Source organism: Bison bison, unplaced genomic scaffold (genome assembly GCF_000754665.1).
Source record: "Bison bison bison isolate TAMUID 2011002044 unplaced genomic scaffold, Bison_UMD1.0 scf7180017864518, whole genome shotgun sequence".
Taxonomy (NCBI): domain Eukaryota; kingdom Metazoa; phylum Chordata; class Mammalia; order Artiodactyla; family Bovidae; genus Bison; species Bison bison.
The window spans coordinates 10,794,133-10,812,493 of record NW_011495071.1 but is presented as its reverse complement, the minus strand read 5'-3'; positions in this window follow the sequence as shown (position 1 = coordinate 10,812,493).

Sequence of the window (18,361 nt, the reverse complement as noted above, 5' to 3'; positions counted from 1 at the left end):
TCAAAACCATCAATTCTTCAGCGCTCAGCTTTCTTCACAGTCCAACTCACATCCATACATGACCACAGGAAAAACCATAGCCTTGACTAGACGGACTTTTGTTGGCAAAGTAATGTCTCTGCTTTTGAATATGCTATCTAGGTTGGTCATAACTTTCCTTCCAAGGAGTAAGTGTCTTTTAATTTCATGGCTGCAATCACCATCTGCAGTGATTTTGGAGCCCCCAAAAATAAAGTCTGACACTGTTTCCACTGTTTCCCCATCTATTTCCTGTGAAGTGATGGGACCAGATGCCATGATCTTCGTGTTCTGAATGTTGAGCTTTAAGCCAACGTTTTCACTCTCCTCTTTCACTTTCATCAAGAGGCTTTTTAGTTCCTCTTTACTTTCTGCCATAAGGGTGGTATCATCTGCATATCTGAGGTTACTGTCATTACATAAGATTAATTGATTAAATCATTAATTGTTAGTGATTAATTCACTCTCTATTCACTCTCCCCTCCCCAGAGGTGGCGGGGGTGGGGGGCAGGGATTGGGGCTAAAAGTTCCAACCATCTAATCACCATCTAATCACATGGTTGGTTCCCTTGGCATTGAACCCCTACCCTTAGAGGCTTTCCAAAATCACCTCATTAACATAAACTTAGGCACAGTTGAAAGGAGCTTGTTATGAATGACAAAATACACCTTAATCTCTCCTATCATTTAGGAAATTCCAGAGATTTTAGGAGCTCTGTGCTAGAAAAGGAAATGAAAATCAAATATATCTTATTGCAAATTGTTATGTGCTTAGTTGCTCAGTCATGTCCAATTCTTTGTGACCCCATGGACTGTAGCCCGCCAGGTTCTTCTGTCCATGGGGATTCTCCAGGCAAGAATATTGGAATGGGTTGCCATGCCATCCTCCAGGGAAACTTCCCAACCCAGGGATGGAACCCAGGTCTCCCAAATTGCAGGTGGATACTTTACCGTCTGAACTACCAGGGAAGCCCATGAATACTGGAGCAGGCAGCCTATCCCTTCTCCAGGAGATCTTCCTGACCCAGGAATTAAATCGAGGTCTCCTGCATTGCAGGTGGATTCTTTACCAGCTGAGCTACCAGAGAACCCAATATAAATTGCTATACTACACTTCTATAACCAAGAAATCCAAAAGCTGATCTAAGTTCAGGTCCAGTTGGACCCAAGGTTTCAAATTACAACATAAGGACTATGGTTTTCACCACCCCTTAGTTCTACAGGCATCTAGTTCTGTTGTTGTTTTAATTGCTCAGTCATGTCTGACCCTTTTGTGACCCTATGGACTGTAGCCTGCCAGCTCCTCTGTCCATGAGATTTCCAGGAAAGAATACTGGAGTGGGTAGCCAGTCCCTCCTGCAGCGGATCTTCTCGACCCAGGGATTGAACCTGAGTGTCCTGCATCGGCAGGCAGATTCTTTATTGCTGAACCACCTTGGAAGCCCAGCTAGTTCTGTTGGGCCCAAGCAAATTTTCTCCAGGTGACAGTTAAGATGATCACAAGTTGTCCCTGGCTGGTGGCATCTATATACATAAAGAGAAAAGAAAGAACTTTCTCTTCCTAGCATAACGTTCAGTCCATGTCAATTTCTAAACAGGACCCTGGTGAGGTTACATGCTTATCTTACTCCATCCAGGAGGATGGGGAATTCTGACTGTTCAGCTGGAGACACATACTCATGGTAATCACATAGTGTGATTGCTATGGACGATTCTCAGGGCATTTCTCAGATGGATGGCTTGAAGGACAGCTATTCACTCTACCCCTAATTCCATTTGGCTTGAACATTTTCCTAAACTCTCCAATACGAAGCTGTTTTTGCACACATAGAGTTCAGTGTGTATTCAGCCTGAAAAAAAGGAGCATTGCAGGCTTGACAGCATCAAGGATAGGTCAGAGGTCATCTTCTGCCCCATCATCCTCAGAACTCTGTACTTCCTGGAGGACCACTGGTTGATGATAATCATCTAGTGAATACAATCTAGATTTTATTTTATTTTATTTTCCAGAGACTTCAGCCATCATTCAGTCACACAGAGCTGATGTTTATTATGTTTTTTCATGATCTGATTATGCTCAGTGAACAGCACATCTCCGGGAACCTCCCAGAGCCTGGGGATTTGGGCCGTGGTCACAGACCATGCAGGGGTCTTCAAGGGGGTTGGGAGGCTGAGGGCTTTCCCCGGGCCCATCTACGGATGGGAAAGGAGCAGAGGCTGCAAGCATCACCATTTCTTAAATTAGGGCTTTTTCCTTTCTGTCCTTCCTCCAGGCCCTGTTAGTCGTCATCATCGTTGTCCTCTGGTACAAAAATGTCATGTTCCTCAAGTAGAGCAGCAAAGTTCTTGCTAATGAGCGTCCCAACATAGAGAAAGGGGATCACAATGGAGAACACGCGGAGAAGGCCGAAGGAAATCTGAGCAGCTCCGTCTGGCGGAGACAACATCACCTTTCCTCAGGCTCAGCCAGCTCCGGGAAGCCCCAGATCCGACGCATACCAACGCCAGCCACCGAGCCGCTCCGGACACCATCTCCCAGCTCCGCCCCTAGTCTGGGCCCCAGGACCCCACTGCCCGGCCCCAGTGACACCCTCAGGAAGTACAATCTAGATTTTAAAAACTGGAAGGCTCACTCTGCTGCACCACCTCCCCAACTAACCCTCCGGCCTCCCCAGATCGTAGCTAGAGACACACCTGTGAGACAGAAAAAGAAAGCATTTTCACACAGATTGCTCATAAGCAACAGCTGCATTTGTTCTTTTCTACTCTCAGTTCCTTAATCTGCGTTCTCTTTCCACTGGGGTAAAGCCAAAAAGACAATGAAATGAGATCACAGCCGTATTATGCATCGTTCTTCTGTGATAAAGTCACGAAATCTCTTACTTTTCAATGAGGGTGTTTTCTGACAGCTGGCTTTTATAATTCATCTATTAGACAGTTTCAATGTAATGACCAATTTTTAAAAATAACTTTGGCAGGCCCCCTAGAGTTTCAACTATTTAAATAAAACATAACAGAATTTTCCAAAGAAATAAAAGGTGATGCCTTCATACAGCTTCTCACATTCAGTCATCTGGAAAGCTAGAACTCACAAACTTATGAGTGAAAGTCTCATTTTCCTGTTTTCAGAATCCCTCCCCCCATTGTATCAGCACTCTTTCAAAATCCTAATATGAAATTATTCCCTCCAGAAAGTCTTCCTTGGTTAATTACTTCCAGATCTAATTATTGATACATGTTTTCCATCATTTAAACAATAATTGCTAGTACAGTTCCGGTTAGGTTCACCTTCTCTCGTCTGTATATGGATTGAGAATTTCATGAGTCTTGGGTTATGAGTGTACCTCCTGCTTTCCCAGGTGATGACTCTTGGGCAGGGATCTTCTTTTTTGTGTCTGTATAATTATCCCTTTACTCTCCCCTCATCCCCAGACTGCTTTTGCTGTTGTTCAGTCGCTAAGGTATGTCTGACTCTTTGATGAAGAACAGCTGTGACAGTGTGCGACTCCAAGGACTGTAGCATGCTAGGCTTCCCTGTCCTTCACTATCCCCAAAGTTTGCTCAAACTCATGTCCATTGAGTTGGTGATGCCATCCAACCATCTCATCCTCCTGCCCTCCATCTTTTCCAGTCAGCTGGCTCTTCGCATCAGGTGGCCAAAGTATTGGAGCTTCAGCTTCAGCATCAGTCCTTCCAATGAATATTCAGGGTTGATTTCCTTTAGAATTGACTAGTTTGATCTCCTTGCTGTCCAAGGAACTCTCTTTAAGCAAAGACAAATGAGGAATTTATTTGCTGGTGTAGTGAGAGATCCTGGGCTCTGAAAAATCGCAGAGGTAAAATTCCAGCTCTCCTATTCACAGCTGCGTGGGAGGAAAGGATCAATATTTAAAAGCTTAATTTTCTTCCATGAAAACATAAAACGTGATAATAAATTATTGAGGGTTTGTGCGATAATTAAGTCAGATCTGTGTTCAAAAGCACTTAAGGATCTTTGAAGATCCTTCAAAAATTAGTGATAGGATTGCAGAAGCTGCTGAATCTATGAAATATCTTTCTCCTTTGTTGGTGGCTTTAAAAAAATTTTTCCAGAAGACAAAACCTTTTATACCAGATTAGAAAGAAGATGGAGGGAATTGCCTGATGGCCCAGTGGTTAGGAGTCTTCACTTTCACTGATAAAGGCTCAGGTTCATTCCCTGGTCGGGAAACGAAGATCCTGAAAGCTTTCAGGATCTTAAATAAATAAATAAGGTTGAAATTGTAAGTAATCTTGAGGATAAGGAACAATCAAGTCAAATATATTCATTCTGCCACAAACCCCATCACTGGAAGGACTGATGCTGAAGCTGAAGCCCTAATACTTTGGCCACCTGATGTGAAGAGCTGACACATTGAAAAAGATCCTGCTGCTGGGAAAGATGAAGGACAGGAGGAGAAAAGGGCAGCAGAGGATAGGATGGTTGGATGGCATCAGTGCTTCACTGGACATGAGTTTAAGCAAACTCTGGGAGGTATGTGAAGGACAGGAAAGCCTAGTGTGCTGCAGTCTGTGGGGTTGCAAAGAGTTGGACACAAATTAGCAAATGAACAACAACAACCACGTCCTCCATCACTGCTCTTTCCCTAACCGTTGATGGACACTGCATTGGTCAAAGCAGAGTATCCCATTCAATCTGTGATATTTAATACATCTGAGAATTCTCAACAAAGGGCTCTAGACTGACACTGGCAACAAACTGGAGTTTGTCCACTCATGCTAACAAATACTACTGACACCAGGCTACTTTCAAAAGGGCAGGATTTGATTAGACACTTGGGGGACACTTGGAGGAAGAGAGTGAGGGGGCATTCATCACTGGATGTAGATGTGAAAACGGGAAAGGGAAAACAGAGGGAAAAAAGTGCAAGTTCTGCGGCCTGAAATCTTTTGTTATCAGTACCGGTAGAGGTATTTCTCGGGGTCCGTTTGAAAGAATTGTTCCACAGACAACTAAATAAAATCATTGCCAGTTATGCGGTATTTATCTGGGTGGTGTGGTAGGAAATAGTGTGAGCAGTCCTGCTGCAGACAGACTGGTCTGTGGAGGCCCCTCTAAGAAGGAGTCACGGGGGCTGAGACGTAAACCATGGTCTTCAGGAACCAGCCCCACACAAAGGAGAGTTTCAGGCCAGGAGCAAGGAGCAAGGGGGGGTGGCAAAGGACAGTATAAAGGGGAGCAGTGCTGGGTCACACCTAATTCTGGGGCCTAAATAGGGAGTTTACATACACGCTAAAGGGCTTTTAGAGTCGTTACAAGATCTTAGGTAGACTTATTTTATCTTCTTTTTTAATGAATTAAAATTGCTTTACAATATTGTGTTAGCTTCTGCTGTACGACAAAGTGAATCAGCTATATGTATACACACATCCCCTCCCTCTTGAGCCTCCCTCCTACCCCACCCTCATCCCACCCCTCTAGGTTGTCACAGAGCACCCAGCGGACCTTGCTGTGCTATGCGCAGCTTCCTGCTAGCTATCTATTTTATACATGGCAGTGTGTATATGTCAACGCTATTCTCCCAATCTGTCCCACCCTCCCCTCCTCTGTGACCACACGTCCGTTCTCTACATCCGCATCTCTATTCCTGCCCTGCAAATAGGTTCATCTGTACCATTTTTTTTAATGTGTTAATATATGATATTTGTTTTTCTCTTTCTGACTTACTGCATTCTGTATGACAGACTCAAGGTCCACCCACATCACCACAAATGACCCAGTTTTGCTCCTTCTTATGACTGATTAGTATTCCTTTGTTTATAAGTTTGATCTTAGGCAGATTTTAAAAGCCCTCTCTGGTTACTGTGTACAAACCAGGTGGGAAGTGGAGATGGGTCAAGATTTGAAGAGAAGAGACAGATTAGGAGACTGAGTGAAAGAGGACCATGGTAGTATATATCATACATTCAGGGGACAGTGTCTGGGAGGTTGACACTCCAGGACTTGCTGATATGCTGAGAAGGGGGTAAGGAGAAAAGAGGAATCATGGGTGACTGCATTCTTGATGATGGTGCCTGTTATCCAGATAAGGGCCAATAGGAGGAGAAACTTAAGCGTGGAGAGTGGGAGGCAGTGATTTTCTTGCAGAACAAGCTGCATGTCATTCAATAGCCACTTACTCTTATCTAGTGGGAATTCTGGGCATGAAATTGAGGAAAAAAAAAAAAAAGAGAGCGAAAACAAGAGGAAATGTGTGCTCTTATGAAGATCATTCATTCACTCAACAGATATGTGTCATACGCCAGACCCTCTTCTAGGTTTTGTTGTTGTTGTTTCGTTGCTTCAGTTGTATCTGACTCTTTTGTGACCCCATGGACTGTAGCCCACCAGACTCCTCTGTCCATGGGATTTCCCAGGCAAGAATACTGGAGAGGGTTCTCATTTCCTCCTCCAGGGGATCTTCTAGACCCAGAGACTGAACTCAAGTCTCCTGCATTGGCAGGTGGATTCTTTGCCGCTGAGCCACCAGGAAAACACTCTCCTAGGTTTGGGGATTGCCAAAGTTCTCGGTCTCATGGAATTTCTATTCTACTGGGTATGGTGTATACATGTGTACACACAAAAAGTACATAATATACCAAATGGTAATGAGTACTATGAATAAAATGAAAAAATATAAAGGATAAAAAATTAAGTGTATCTATGCATATGGGAGAAGGCAATGGTAACCCACTCAGTTACCATTGAGTACCCACTCAGTACTCTTGCCTGGAAAATCCCATGGGCGGAGGAGCCTGGTAGGCTGCAGTCCATGGGGTCGCTAAGAGTCGGGCACGACTGAGCGATTTCACTTTCACTTTTCACTTTCATGCATTGAAGAAGGAAATGGCAACCCACTCCAGCATTCTCGCCTGGAAAATCCCGGAGACGAGGGAGCCTGGTGGGCTGCCGTCTATGGGGTCGTACAGAGTCGGACACGACTAAAGCGACTTAGCAGCAGCAGCAGCATACGTATGGGGAATGGTTTGCTGTTTGATATATGGTAGTGCCATATATGTGACTCATATATGAGTGGTGGCTCAGATGGTAAAGCGTCTGTCTACAATGTGGGAGACCTGGGTTCAATCCCTGGGTTGGGAAGTTCCCTGGAGAAGGAAATGGCAACCCACTCCAGTACTCTTGCCTAGAAAATCCCATGGACGGAGGAGCCTGGTGTCCATGGGGTCGCAAAGAGTCAGACACGACTGAGCGACTTCACTATCTACTATCTAGTGCTATATATATATATATATACATCAAAACCTCTATAATAAGGTGACATTTGATTAGAAAACTGAAGGAGATGATGAAGGAAGCTACATGGATACCTGGGGGCATTTCAGGCAGAGGAAGGGGAAATGCAAAGGTCCAGGAGCTGAGAGGAGGCCTAAGTGACTGAGCAGAATGATGGAGGGAGACTGCAGTGAAAGAGGAAGGTGGAGAGATAGTGCGGCGGGGTTGTATATGGCTGGTCGTGGCCACTTTACGAACTTTGGACTTGCCTGTGAGCCAGATGAGAGCCCTACAGCATTTCTACCTTTACTGGAAGACACACTAAAGATTCCCGTGTGTAGTCCTTATTCTTATTAAATCAGGAAACATTTTTTATATCTGGCCAGTTTGTGATGAAGCATAAAAAACAGATCAAGAATAAAATGAGCATGGTGGTATCGTCTAGCAAAAATCACCTAGCCCAAAAAGCTATCAACATTTCTCTCACCCAGGCCATTTTATCCCTGAGCGTCTGGGGATACAATCCTTGCAGCTTGCAAATTCTGCTGTAGGTGGGGCATGATTTAGGGAAAATAGGGAAGGGACACCCTTCTCACTCAAAACTTCTCAACTACCAAAAATCTTATCCATCCAGCCAGTCAATATTTATTGATCTTGGTTGGATGGCATCACTGATTCAATGGACATGATCTTGGCTGAACTCCAGGAGATGGTGAGGGACAGAGGGGCCTGGTGTGCTGCAGTCCAGGGGGTCTCAAAGAGTCGGACACAACTTAGCAACTGAACAACAGTAACAAATACTACATGTACAGTGGTGAACTGCTGCTGCTGCTGCTAAGTCGCTTCAGTCGTGTCCGACTCTGTGTGACCCCATAGATGGCAGCCCACCAGGCTTCCCCATCCCGGGGCTTCTCCAGGCAAGAACACTGGAGTGGGTTGCCATTTCCTTCTCCAATGTATGAAAGTGAAAAGCGAAAGTGAAGTCACTCAGTCGTGTCCGACTCTTAGCGACCCCATGGACTGCAGCCCACCAGGCTCCCCCGTCCCCGGGTTTCTCCAGGCAAGAGCACTGGAGTGGGGTGCCATTGCCCTCTCCGACAGTGGTGAACTAGGCACTATGAATACACACAGATGGATGACTCCCAAGATCTGTGTTTCCTCAGATTCTGTTTGTCTATTTGCATCCATTAATCACAGGGTCAAATTATAGCCAAAGTATTAATCGTTTATGTCTCTCTAGTGAGCCAGCTTAAGTGGGTTCACAAAAATCACATTTAAAACTAACCAACCAATCCTGAGGCCATACTCCCAATCACCTCCTCTAACTCTCCCACATCAAACCGGCGTTTTCCCTGCCCTGAATCAATCAACACAAGGCCAGGGACCAGGAAACTAGGGCCTGTCCCTCTGCCCCAAAGCTTACAGGAGTGATTCAAACTAGCCGACCCTCAACTGTTTTACCTTGTCCAACCCAATCTTTCCCACGGGAAAAGAGTGGAGCCTGTGCTTTCCTCTAAGTCCTATTTCTGCCTCATGACCGAATCTGGTGCTTCTCCATGTGGCCCTGTGTGGCACCAGTACCTCCTACTCGCAGGAAGTGTAATTCCCAGGTGGCGCGAGTGGTAAAGAACCTGCCAGCCAATGCAGGAGATGTAAGAGACATGGGTTCAATCTCTGGGTGGGGAAGATCCCCTACAGAAGGAAATGGCAACCCACTCCAGTATTATTGTCTGGAGAATCCCATGGACAGAGGAGCCTGGAAGGCTAGAGTTGGACATGGCTGAAGTGACTTAGCATGCACATGTCTTTCAATAGCATTAACCTCTTCGTGTTGACACGCAGTCACCTTACAACTTCCTTCCTCTTCTCCCTCTCCTTTCTTTGAGTCAAGAAATCTCATCCTTCCCTTTGTCTCTTACCTAATTTCCTGTTTGCTTTGCCTAAGGTATGGTTGCTTTGCTCAAGCAGACTGATCCTGTTCTTCCTGCCCTCTGAGACCTGGAACATGGGCACTGTGTGATTCTTGTTTCACTTAGGTTCACCTGGCCTCATCGCTTGTGGACAGCAGGCTCCCTCTTATTTGCCTTTTGACACTGCTTCAATGCCCCTTGCTCCTGATAGTCCTCAATGAAAATCTAGCATATCTTTGAGCCACTGCTCAGTCTTATAAATACATTTCTATTTAGTGCCTCTGAGAAGTTATCATGGTTAATGTCTGTGCTTTAATATTCCCTCTTGAGTGATGGCTCATCCAGCTAAGTCACACATTTGTTTTAATTACAAAAGAGGTGACCAACAAGGGGATTTGATTTGATGGCTTAGCTTGGGAGAGCAATTTTTCTATTATTAACTTATATGACAAATCTAAGAGCTACTCTTGGCTAGCATTCATTTAAGTGGGTGAGAGGTTGTGTTTTTCTGTTTAGTTGAGCTTGCTGACCTTTTTAAAGTCAGCGAAATCCAATAATATTGTTTAAGCATCCTTGTAGAATCTATGCTAAACACTAGCAATTGAGTTCAAGTGGATATAATTGGTGTCCTCTGAATATTTATATTCCAAAGCTGACATGAACACAAAACAGTTTAACATAGTACTGTGAAATATGCTCATGTGTCAAAATGATTAATACACAGTTGCTTCCTAGCTGAAGTTTGAACAACTAAATGCTGCGTCTCCCCTCCTACTAGATCTACTGAAATATGCTAGAACTGCCTGGTGCTCAGAACTGCCTGATCCCAATAACAGTGAGAACATTGAGTGAAAGCTTTTAAGCTTTCAACAACAAAAAAAATCTTAAAATTTGTTGTATTCCCCTCTCCCCAGGGGCGCTAGTGGTAAAGAACGCGCCTGCCAATTCAGGAGATTTGAGAGACACAGGTTTGATCCCTGGTTGGGGAGGTCCCTGGAGAAGGAAATGGCAAAACACTCCAGTCTTCTTGCCTGGAGAATCTCATGGACAGCTGGCGGGCTACAGTCCATAGCGTCGCACAGAGTCACACATGACTGAAATGACTTAGCATGCAACTTCTCTCCAGAAAACATCTTAGGCTTTTTCCTCCTACTGCTTTTATTCTGAATTTCCCTCCTCAATGATTGGTGTTTTGATTCAATATTAAGTTTGAACTGACTAGAATGCATCAGGAAACTCCGTTCTCCACAACATACATTTATTGAACACCCTATTCTTATTTTTCAGGCATCATTTAAGAGACCCTGCAGTGACATGGGAAGTCCATCTGTCTTTACAGCACAAATCTGAATGCACCTCTCCATCCCTCAGGAAAACTGTAACTCTCCATCATTTCGTAAAGCCAGTTGGAGTAAATCTTGCTGCTGCTGCTGCTGCTAAGTCGCTTCAGTCGTGTCTGACTCTGTACGACCCCATAGACGGCAGCCCACCAGGCTCCCCTGTCCCTGGGATTCTCCAGGCAAGAACACTGGAGTGGGTTGCCATTTCCTTCTCCAATGCATGAAAGTGAAAAGTGAAAGTGAAGTCGCTCAATCGTGTCCGACTCTTAGGGACCCCATGGACTGCAGCCCACCAGGCTCCTCCGTCCATGGGATTTTCCAGGCAAGAGTACTGGAGTGGGGTGCCATTGCCTTCTCCGTGGAGCAAATCTTAACGACAACTTAATCCTGCATTTCACAGGTCAGCTGGCATTTATCTGAGTAATTAACAAGCCCAGTTTCCTGCTGTGCTAAGAAGCTTTCAAAATCCTACAAAACTGGACCTGAAAATTCCTAAGCCCACAACCACACCCTGGCACAGAACTTGATGTCAGTCATTTTGTGTGAGATTATTCTTTAGAGTACAATAGGAAAATCATTCTACACTTTGGGCAAGAAATCTCAAGACAAGAAACCGAGGTAGGGGGAGAGAGAGGTCCTTTGTGAATCTACTAAAGAAAAACCTCAGGCTGCCAACTTCAGCTCTGCAGGGAAATGGTGACTATGCCAAAGAGATGGATTTCAGCCCTATGTCAGCTGAAATCTAAAATGCAGTCAGTTGTTTGAACTGTAGCTGCAAGTTAGTTCTATGTATTCGTAACTTTGAAAAGGCAATATAAATTGTGATGCTATTTCCCTTGGACTTGGGGCAAAAGGACTTTAGTGTAAGGTTCCAATTACTACAGCAACATTTGAAGGGGGGGAGAAAGAACAGTACATTTCTCATTTGGAGATTTTATGTACGCCTCAAGACTGATCTTTCTTATTCCTTATGCAGTGGTCTTGCAAACTGGCCATGAAAAAGAAAACCTCACTATGTCTTACGGTGCCATCAACTCACACTTTGAAAAGAGAAAAAGTGTCTTTACTAGTATGAAGTTAATTAATTAATTAATATATATATATACACACACACATACACATTGCTGTTCAGTCATTCAGTCGTGTCTGCCTCTTTGCATGGATTGCAGCACGCCAGGCTTCCCTTCAGCATCTCCCTAAGCTTGCTCAAACTCATGTCCTTTGAGCTGGTGTTGCCATCCAGCCATCTCATCCTCTATCATCCCCTTCTCCTCCTGCCTTCTATCTTTCCCAGCATCAGGGTCTTTTCTAAGGAGTCAGATCTTCTCATCAGGTGGCCAAAGTATTGGAGCTTCAGCTTCAGCATCAGTCCTTCAAATGAATATTCAGGGTTGATTTCCTTTAGGATTGACTGGTTTCCTTTAGGATTGACTGGTTTGATCTTCTTGCTGTCCAAGGGACTCTCAAGAGTCTTCTCCAACACCACACTTCAAAAGCATCAATTCTTTGGTGCTCCCTTCTTTATGGTCCAGCTCTCATATCCATACATGACTACTGGAAAAACCATAGGTTTGACTAGACCTTTGTTGGCAAAGTAATGTCTCTGCTTTTTAATATGCTGTCTAGGTTGGTCATAATTTTTCTTCCAAGGAGCAAGCGTCTTTTAATTTCATGGCTGCAGTCACCATCTGCAGTGATTTGGGAGACCCCCAAAATAAAGTCTGTCACTGTTTCCATTGTTTCCCCATCTATTTGCCACGAAGTGATGGCACCGGATGCCATGATCTTCATTTTTTGAATGCTGAGTTTTAAGTCAGCTTTTTCACTCTCCTCTTTCACCATTATCAAGAGGTTCTTTCATTCCTCTTCACTTTCTGCCGTAAGGGTGGTGTCATCTGCACATCTGGGGTTATTAATATTTCTCCTGGCAATCTTGATTCCAGCTGGTGCTTCATCCAGCCTGGCATTTCACATGATGTACTCTGCATAGAAGTTAAATAATCAGGGTGACAATATGCAGCCTTGATGTACTCCTTTCATAATTTGAAACCAATCCATCATTTCATGTCTGGTTCTAACTGCTACTTCTTGACTTGCATACGGGTTTCTCAGGAGGCAGGTAAGGTGGTCTGGTATTCCCATCTCTTTAAGAATTTTAAAGTTTGTTTTGATCCAAACAGTCAAAGGCTTTAGTGTAGTCAATAAAGCAGATGTTCTTTCTGGAATTCTCTTGCTTTTTCTATGATCTAACAGTTGGCAATTTGATCTCTGGTTCCTCTGCATTTTCAAAATCCAGCTTGAACATCTGGAAGTTCTTGGTTCACGTACTCTTTAAGCCTCATTTGGAGAATTTTGAGTATTAATTTGCTAGTTTGTGAGATGAGTGCAATTGTGTGGTAGTTAGAACATGCTTTGGCATGCCCTTCTTTGGGATTGGAACGAAAACTGACTTTTTCCAGTCCTGTGGCCACTACTGAGTTATCCAAATTTTCTGACATATTTATTGCAGTACTTTAACAGCATCATCTTTTAGGATTTGAAATAGCTCAGCTGGAATTCCGTCACCTCCACTAGCTTTGTTCGTAGTGATGCTTCCTAAGGACCACTTGAATTTGCACTCCAGGCTGTCCGGCTCTAGGTGAGTGATCACACCATCATGGTTATCTGGGTCATGAAGATCTTTTTTGTATAGGTCTCCTATATAATCTCATTACTTCTTTTTAATATCTTCTGCTTCTGTTAGGTCCATACTATTTCTCTCCTTTATTGTGCTCATCTTTGCATGAAATAGTCCCTTGCTATCTCTAATTTTCTTGAAGAGATCTCTAGTCTTTCCTATTCTATTGTTTTCCTCTATTTCTTTGCCTTGCTCACTGAGGAAGGCTTTCTTATCTCTCCTGTTACTCTTTGGAACTCTGCATTCAAATGCATTCAGATGGATATATCTTTCCTTTTCTCCTTTGACTTTCACTTCTCTTCTTTTCTGAACTATTTGTAAGGCCTCCTCAGACACCATTTTGCCTTTTTGCATTTCTTTTTCTTGGGGATGGTTTTGATCACTGCCTCCTGTACAGTGTTACGAACCTCTGAACCTCCATTCATAGTTCTTCAGGCACTGTCTATCAGATCTAATCCCTTGAATCTATTTGTCACTTCCGCTGTATAATCATAAGGGATTTGATTTCAGTCATACCTGAATGGTCTAGTGGTTTTCCCTACTTTCTTCAATTTAAATCTGAATTTTGCAATAAGGAGTTCATTATCTGAGCCACAGTTAGCTCCTGGTCTTGTTTTTTCTGGCTGTATAGAGTTTCTCCATCTTCAGTTGTAAAGAACATAAACAATCTGATTTTGGTATTGACCGTCTGGTGATGTCCATGTGTAGTGTTTTCTCTTGTATTGTTGGAAGAGGGTGTTTGCTATGACCAGTGTGTTCTCTTGTCAAATCTCTGTAGTTTTTGCCCTGCTTCATTTTGTACTCCAAGGCCAAACTTGCCCGCTACTTCAGGTATCTCTTGACTTCCTACTTTTGCATTCTAGTCCCCTGTAATGAAAAGGACATCATTTTTTTTGTGTTAGTTCTAGAAGGTCTTGTAGGTCCTCATAGAACCACTCAACTTCAGCTTCTTCAGCATTAATGGTTGGGGCATAGACTTGGATTACTGTGATACTAAATGGTTTGTTTGCCTTGGAAATGAACAGAGATCATTCCATCATTTTTGACATTGCATCTAAGTACTGCATTTCAGACTCTTTTGTTGACTATGAGGGCTACTCCATTTCTTCTAAAGATTCTTGTCCAGAGTAGTAGATATAATGGTCATCTGAATTAAATTTGCCCATTCCAGTCCATTTTAGTTCACTGATTCCTAAAATGTCGATGTTCACTCTTGCCATCTCCTGTTTGACCACTTTCAATTGCCTTGATTCATGGACCTAACATTCTAGGTTCCTATGCAATGTTGTTCTTTACAGCATCATACTTAACTTTCACCACCAGACATCCACAACTGAGCATTATTTCCGCTTTGGCTCAACCTATTCATTCCTTCTTGAGCTTTTGGTCCACTCTTCTCCAGTAGCATATTGGGCACCCAGGGAGTGCCTACTGACCTGGGGAGTTCATCTTTCAGTGTCATATCTTTTTATCTTTTCATACTATTCATGGGGTTCTCAAGACAAGAATGCTGAAGTGGTTTTCCATCCCCTTCTCCAGTGGACCACATTTTGACAGAACTTTCGATGACCCATCTGTCTTGGATGGCCCTACACAGCATGGCTCATAGTTTCATTGAGTTAGACAAGGCTGTGATCCAATGTGATCAGTTTGGTTAATTGTCTGTTTGTGGTTTTCATTCTGTCTGCCCTCTGATGGATGAGAATAAGAGGCTTGTGGAAGCTTCCTGATGGAGGGGCTGACTGTGGGGGAAACTGGGTCTTGCTCTGGTGGATGGGGCCATGATTACTTCAGTTCAGTTGCTGAGTCATGTCCGACTCCTTAAGACCCCATGGACTGCAGCACGCCAGGCTTGCCTGTCCATCACCAACTCCCTGAGCTTGCTCAAACTCAGTCCATTGAGTTGGATGCCATCCAACCATCTAATCCTCTGTTGTCCCCTTCTCCTCCTGCCTTCAATCTTTCCCAGCATCAGGGTCTTTTCCACTGAATCAGTTCTTTGCATCAGGTGGCCAAAGTGTTGGAGCTTCAGTTTCAGCATCAGTCCTTCCAATGACTATTCAGGACTGATTTCCTTTAGGATTGACTGGTTTGCTCTCCTTGAAGTCCAAGGCTCAGTAAATCATTTACAAGCCTTGCTCAGTAAATCTTTAATCCAATTTTTTGCTGATGGGTGGGGCTGTGTTCCCTCCCTGTCATTTGGCCTAAGGCCAAACTATGGCAGGGGTAGTGGCCACCCCCTTCAAAAGAACTTAGGCTGTGACTCCCAGGACTATTGTAGTCAGTGCCCCTGACCCCGCAGCAGGGGACGGTTGACCCACACCTCTGCTGGAGACTCTTGGACACTCACAGGCAAGTCTGGCTCAGTCTCCTGTGGGGTCACTGCTCCTTTCTCCTGGGTCCTGGTATGCACAAGGCTTTATTTGTGCACTCCAAGAGTTTGTTTCCCCAGTCCTGTGAAAGTTCTGCAATCAAATCCCATTGGCCTCCAAAGTCAAATTCTCTAGAAGTTCTCAGTCCTCTTGTCAGATCCTCAGGTTGGGAAATCTGTTGTGGGCCCTAGAACTTTTGCAACAGTGTGAGAGACCTATTCTCCAGTTAGTGGGTCATCTGCTTGGCAGCGCTATGGTAGTGCTAATGGTGATCTCCTCCAAAAGGACTTATGCCACCCACTGCCTCCCAGGTCTGCTGCAACCAGAGCCCCTGTCCCCATGGCAGGCCACTGATGACCTGTGCCTCACAGGAGACACTCAAACACTCAAAGTCAGGTCTGGCTTAGTCTCTAATGGGGGTCACCGCACCTTTCCCTAAGTCTTGGTGCTTACAAAGTTTTTGTTTGCACCCTCTGAGCATCTCTGGAGGGTCTGAAGTTTGATTCTAAATATGATTTCACTCCTCCTACATCCACTATATATATATATATGTGTGTGTGTGTGTGTGTGTGTGTGTGTGTGTGTGTAATATGTATTATATATATATAGTTTTTGCTTAGAAACTAAGTCATGTCTGACTCTTTTGTAACCCCATGGACTGTAGCTTGCTAGGCTCCTCTGTCTGCAGAATTCCCCAGACAAGAATACTAGGGTGGGTTGCCATTTGCTCCTCCAGGGGATCTTTCCAACCCAGGGATTGAACTCGTGTCCCTTGCATTGAGATGAGGATTATTTACCACTGAGCCACCAGTTGTTGTTGTTCAGTTGCTAAGTCGTGTCCAACACTTTGCAACCCCATGGACTGCAGCACACCAGGCTTTCCTGTCTTTCACAGTCTCCTAGAGTTTGCCAAGTTCATGTCCATTGAATTGGTGAAGGCATACAACCATCTCATCCTCTGTTGCTCACTTCTCCCACCTTCAATATTTCCCAGCATCAAGTTCTTTTCCAATGAGTTGGCTCTTTGTATCAAGTGGCAAAAATATTGGAGATTCAGCTTCAGCAACAGTCCTTCCAATTAATACTTATGATTGATTTCCTTTAGGATTGACTGGTTTGATCTCTTGGCAGTCTAACAGACTCTGTCTTTCCAGCACCACAATTAGAAAGCATCAATTGTTCAGCACTAGCCTTCCTTATGGTCCAGCTCTCACATCTGTACATGATTACTGGAAAAACCATAGGTTTGATTATATGGACCTTTGTTAGCAAAGTGATGCCACCAGGGAAGCCCCTATATATATAGTATTGATAAATATGATAAATACAATCTCCCCAGTGGACTGTAGACTTGGGCAAAGGCAGTAATTCAGTATTAGTTAAAGCACTGCAGAAATAGTGCCCATCAGACTTGGCTGTCAGTCATCCCCATCTTGACCATTTCCCTTAAGTGTTTCTTTCAGTGATGGTGAATAGTAATCACAATCCTTGGAAAGGTATGATCATAACTTCATGACTATATAGAAATAAATGTGTGGGTTTGTACATCCAGGGGCAGGATGATGAGGGAAAGCAGCCCCTCCATCATCAAAACAATTTGATAACACGTAACACATTCTAAATGTTCAAAACACAGCTAACAAAAATATCCCTGATATTTCTCTCCTTCAAGGTCAAATCCCTTGTTCTTCAATAAATACCATGACTCCCTTTCTTTTAAAATGCATACCTAGGACTTTCCTGGTTGTCCAGTGATTAAGAATCTGTCTGCCATTGCAGGGGACGTTGGTTTGATCCTTGGTCTGGGAAGGTTCCATATGCCACGAGGCGACTAAGCCCAGCGCCACAACTACTGCAGCTCACTTACCTGGAGCCCGTGGTCTGCCACAAGAGAAGCCACTGCAACGAGAAGACTGAGCACCACAAGTAGAAAGCAGCCCCTGTTAGCCACAACTAGAGAAAAAGCCCGTGCAGCAATGAAGACCCTGCACAGCCCCCAAAATAAGTAAATATAAAAAATAAAACATATTCCTGAATCTTTCTTTAGACATAAACTTCATCTTGTTTATTACCCTCATTTTCAAAGTGCTGCTATTGCTTAACAGCAATAAGACATTTCCCACATTTTCTTTAGAACTTGTTCACAAGTCACCCCCAGAATCAGTTTGGATGTTTTATAATCATTCAGATCAGATCAGATCAGTCGCACAATCATGTCTGACTCTTTGCGACCCCATGAATCGCAGCATGCCAGGCCTCCCTGTCCATCACCAACTCGCAAAATTCACTCAGACTCACGTCCATCGAGTCAGTGATGCCATCCAGCCATCTCATCCTCTGTCGTCCCCTTCTCCTCCTGCCCCCAATCCCTCCTAGCATCAGAGTCTTTTCCAATGACTCAACTCTTCGCATGAGGTGGCCAAAGTACTGGAGTTTCAGCTTTAGCATCATTCCTTCCAAAGAAATCCCAGGGCTGATCTCCTTCAGAATGGACTGGTCGAATCTCCTTGCAGTCCAAGGGACTCTCAAGAGTCTTCTCCAACACCACAGTTCAAAAGCATCAATTCTTCAGCGCTCAGCCTTCTTCACAGTCCAACTCTCACATCCATACATGACCACGGGAAAAACCATAGCCTTGACTAGATGGACCTTTGTTGGCAAAGTAATGTCTCTGCTTTTGAATATGCTATCTAGGTTGGTCATAACTTTCCTTCCAAGGAGTAAGCGTCTTTTAATTTCATGGCTGCAGTCACCATCTGTAGTGATTTTGGAGCCCAAAAAAATAAACTCAG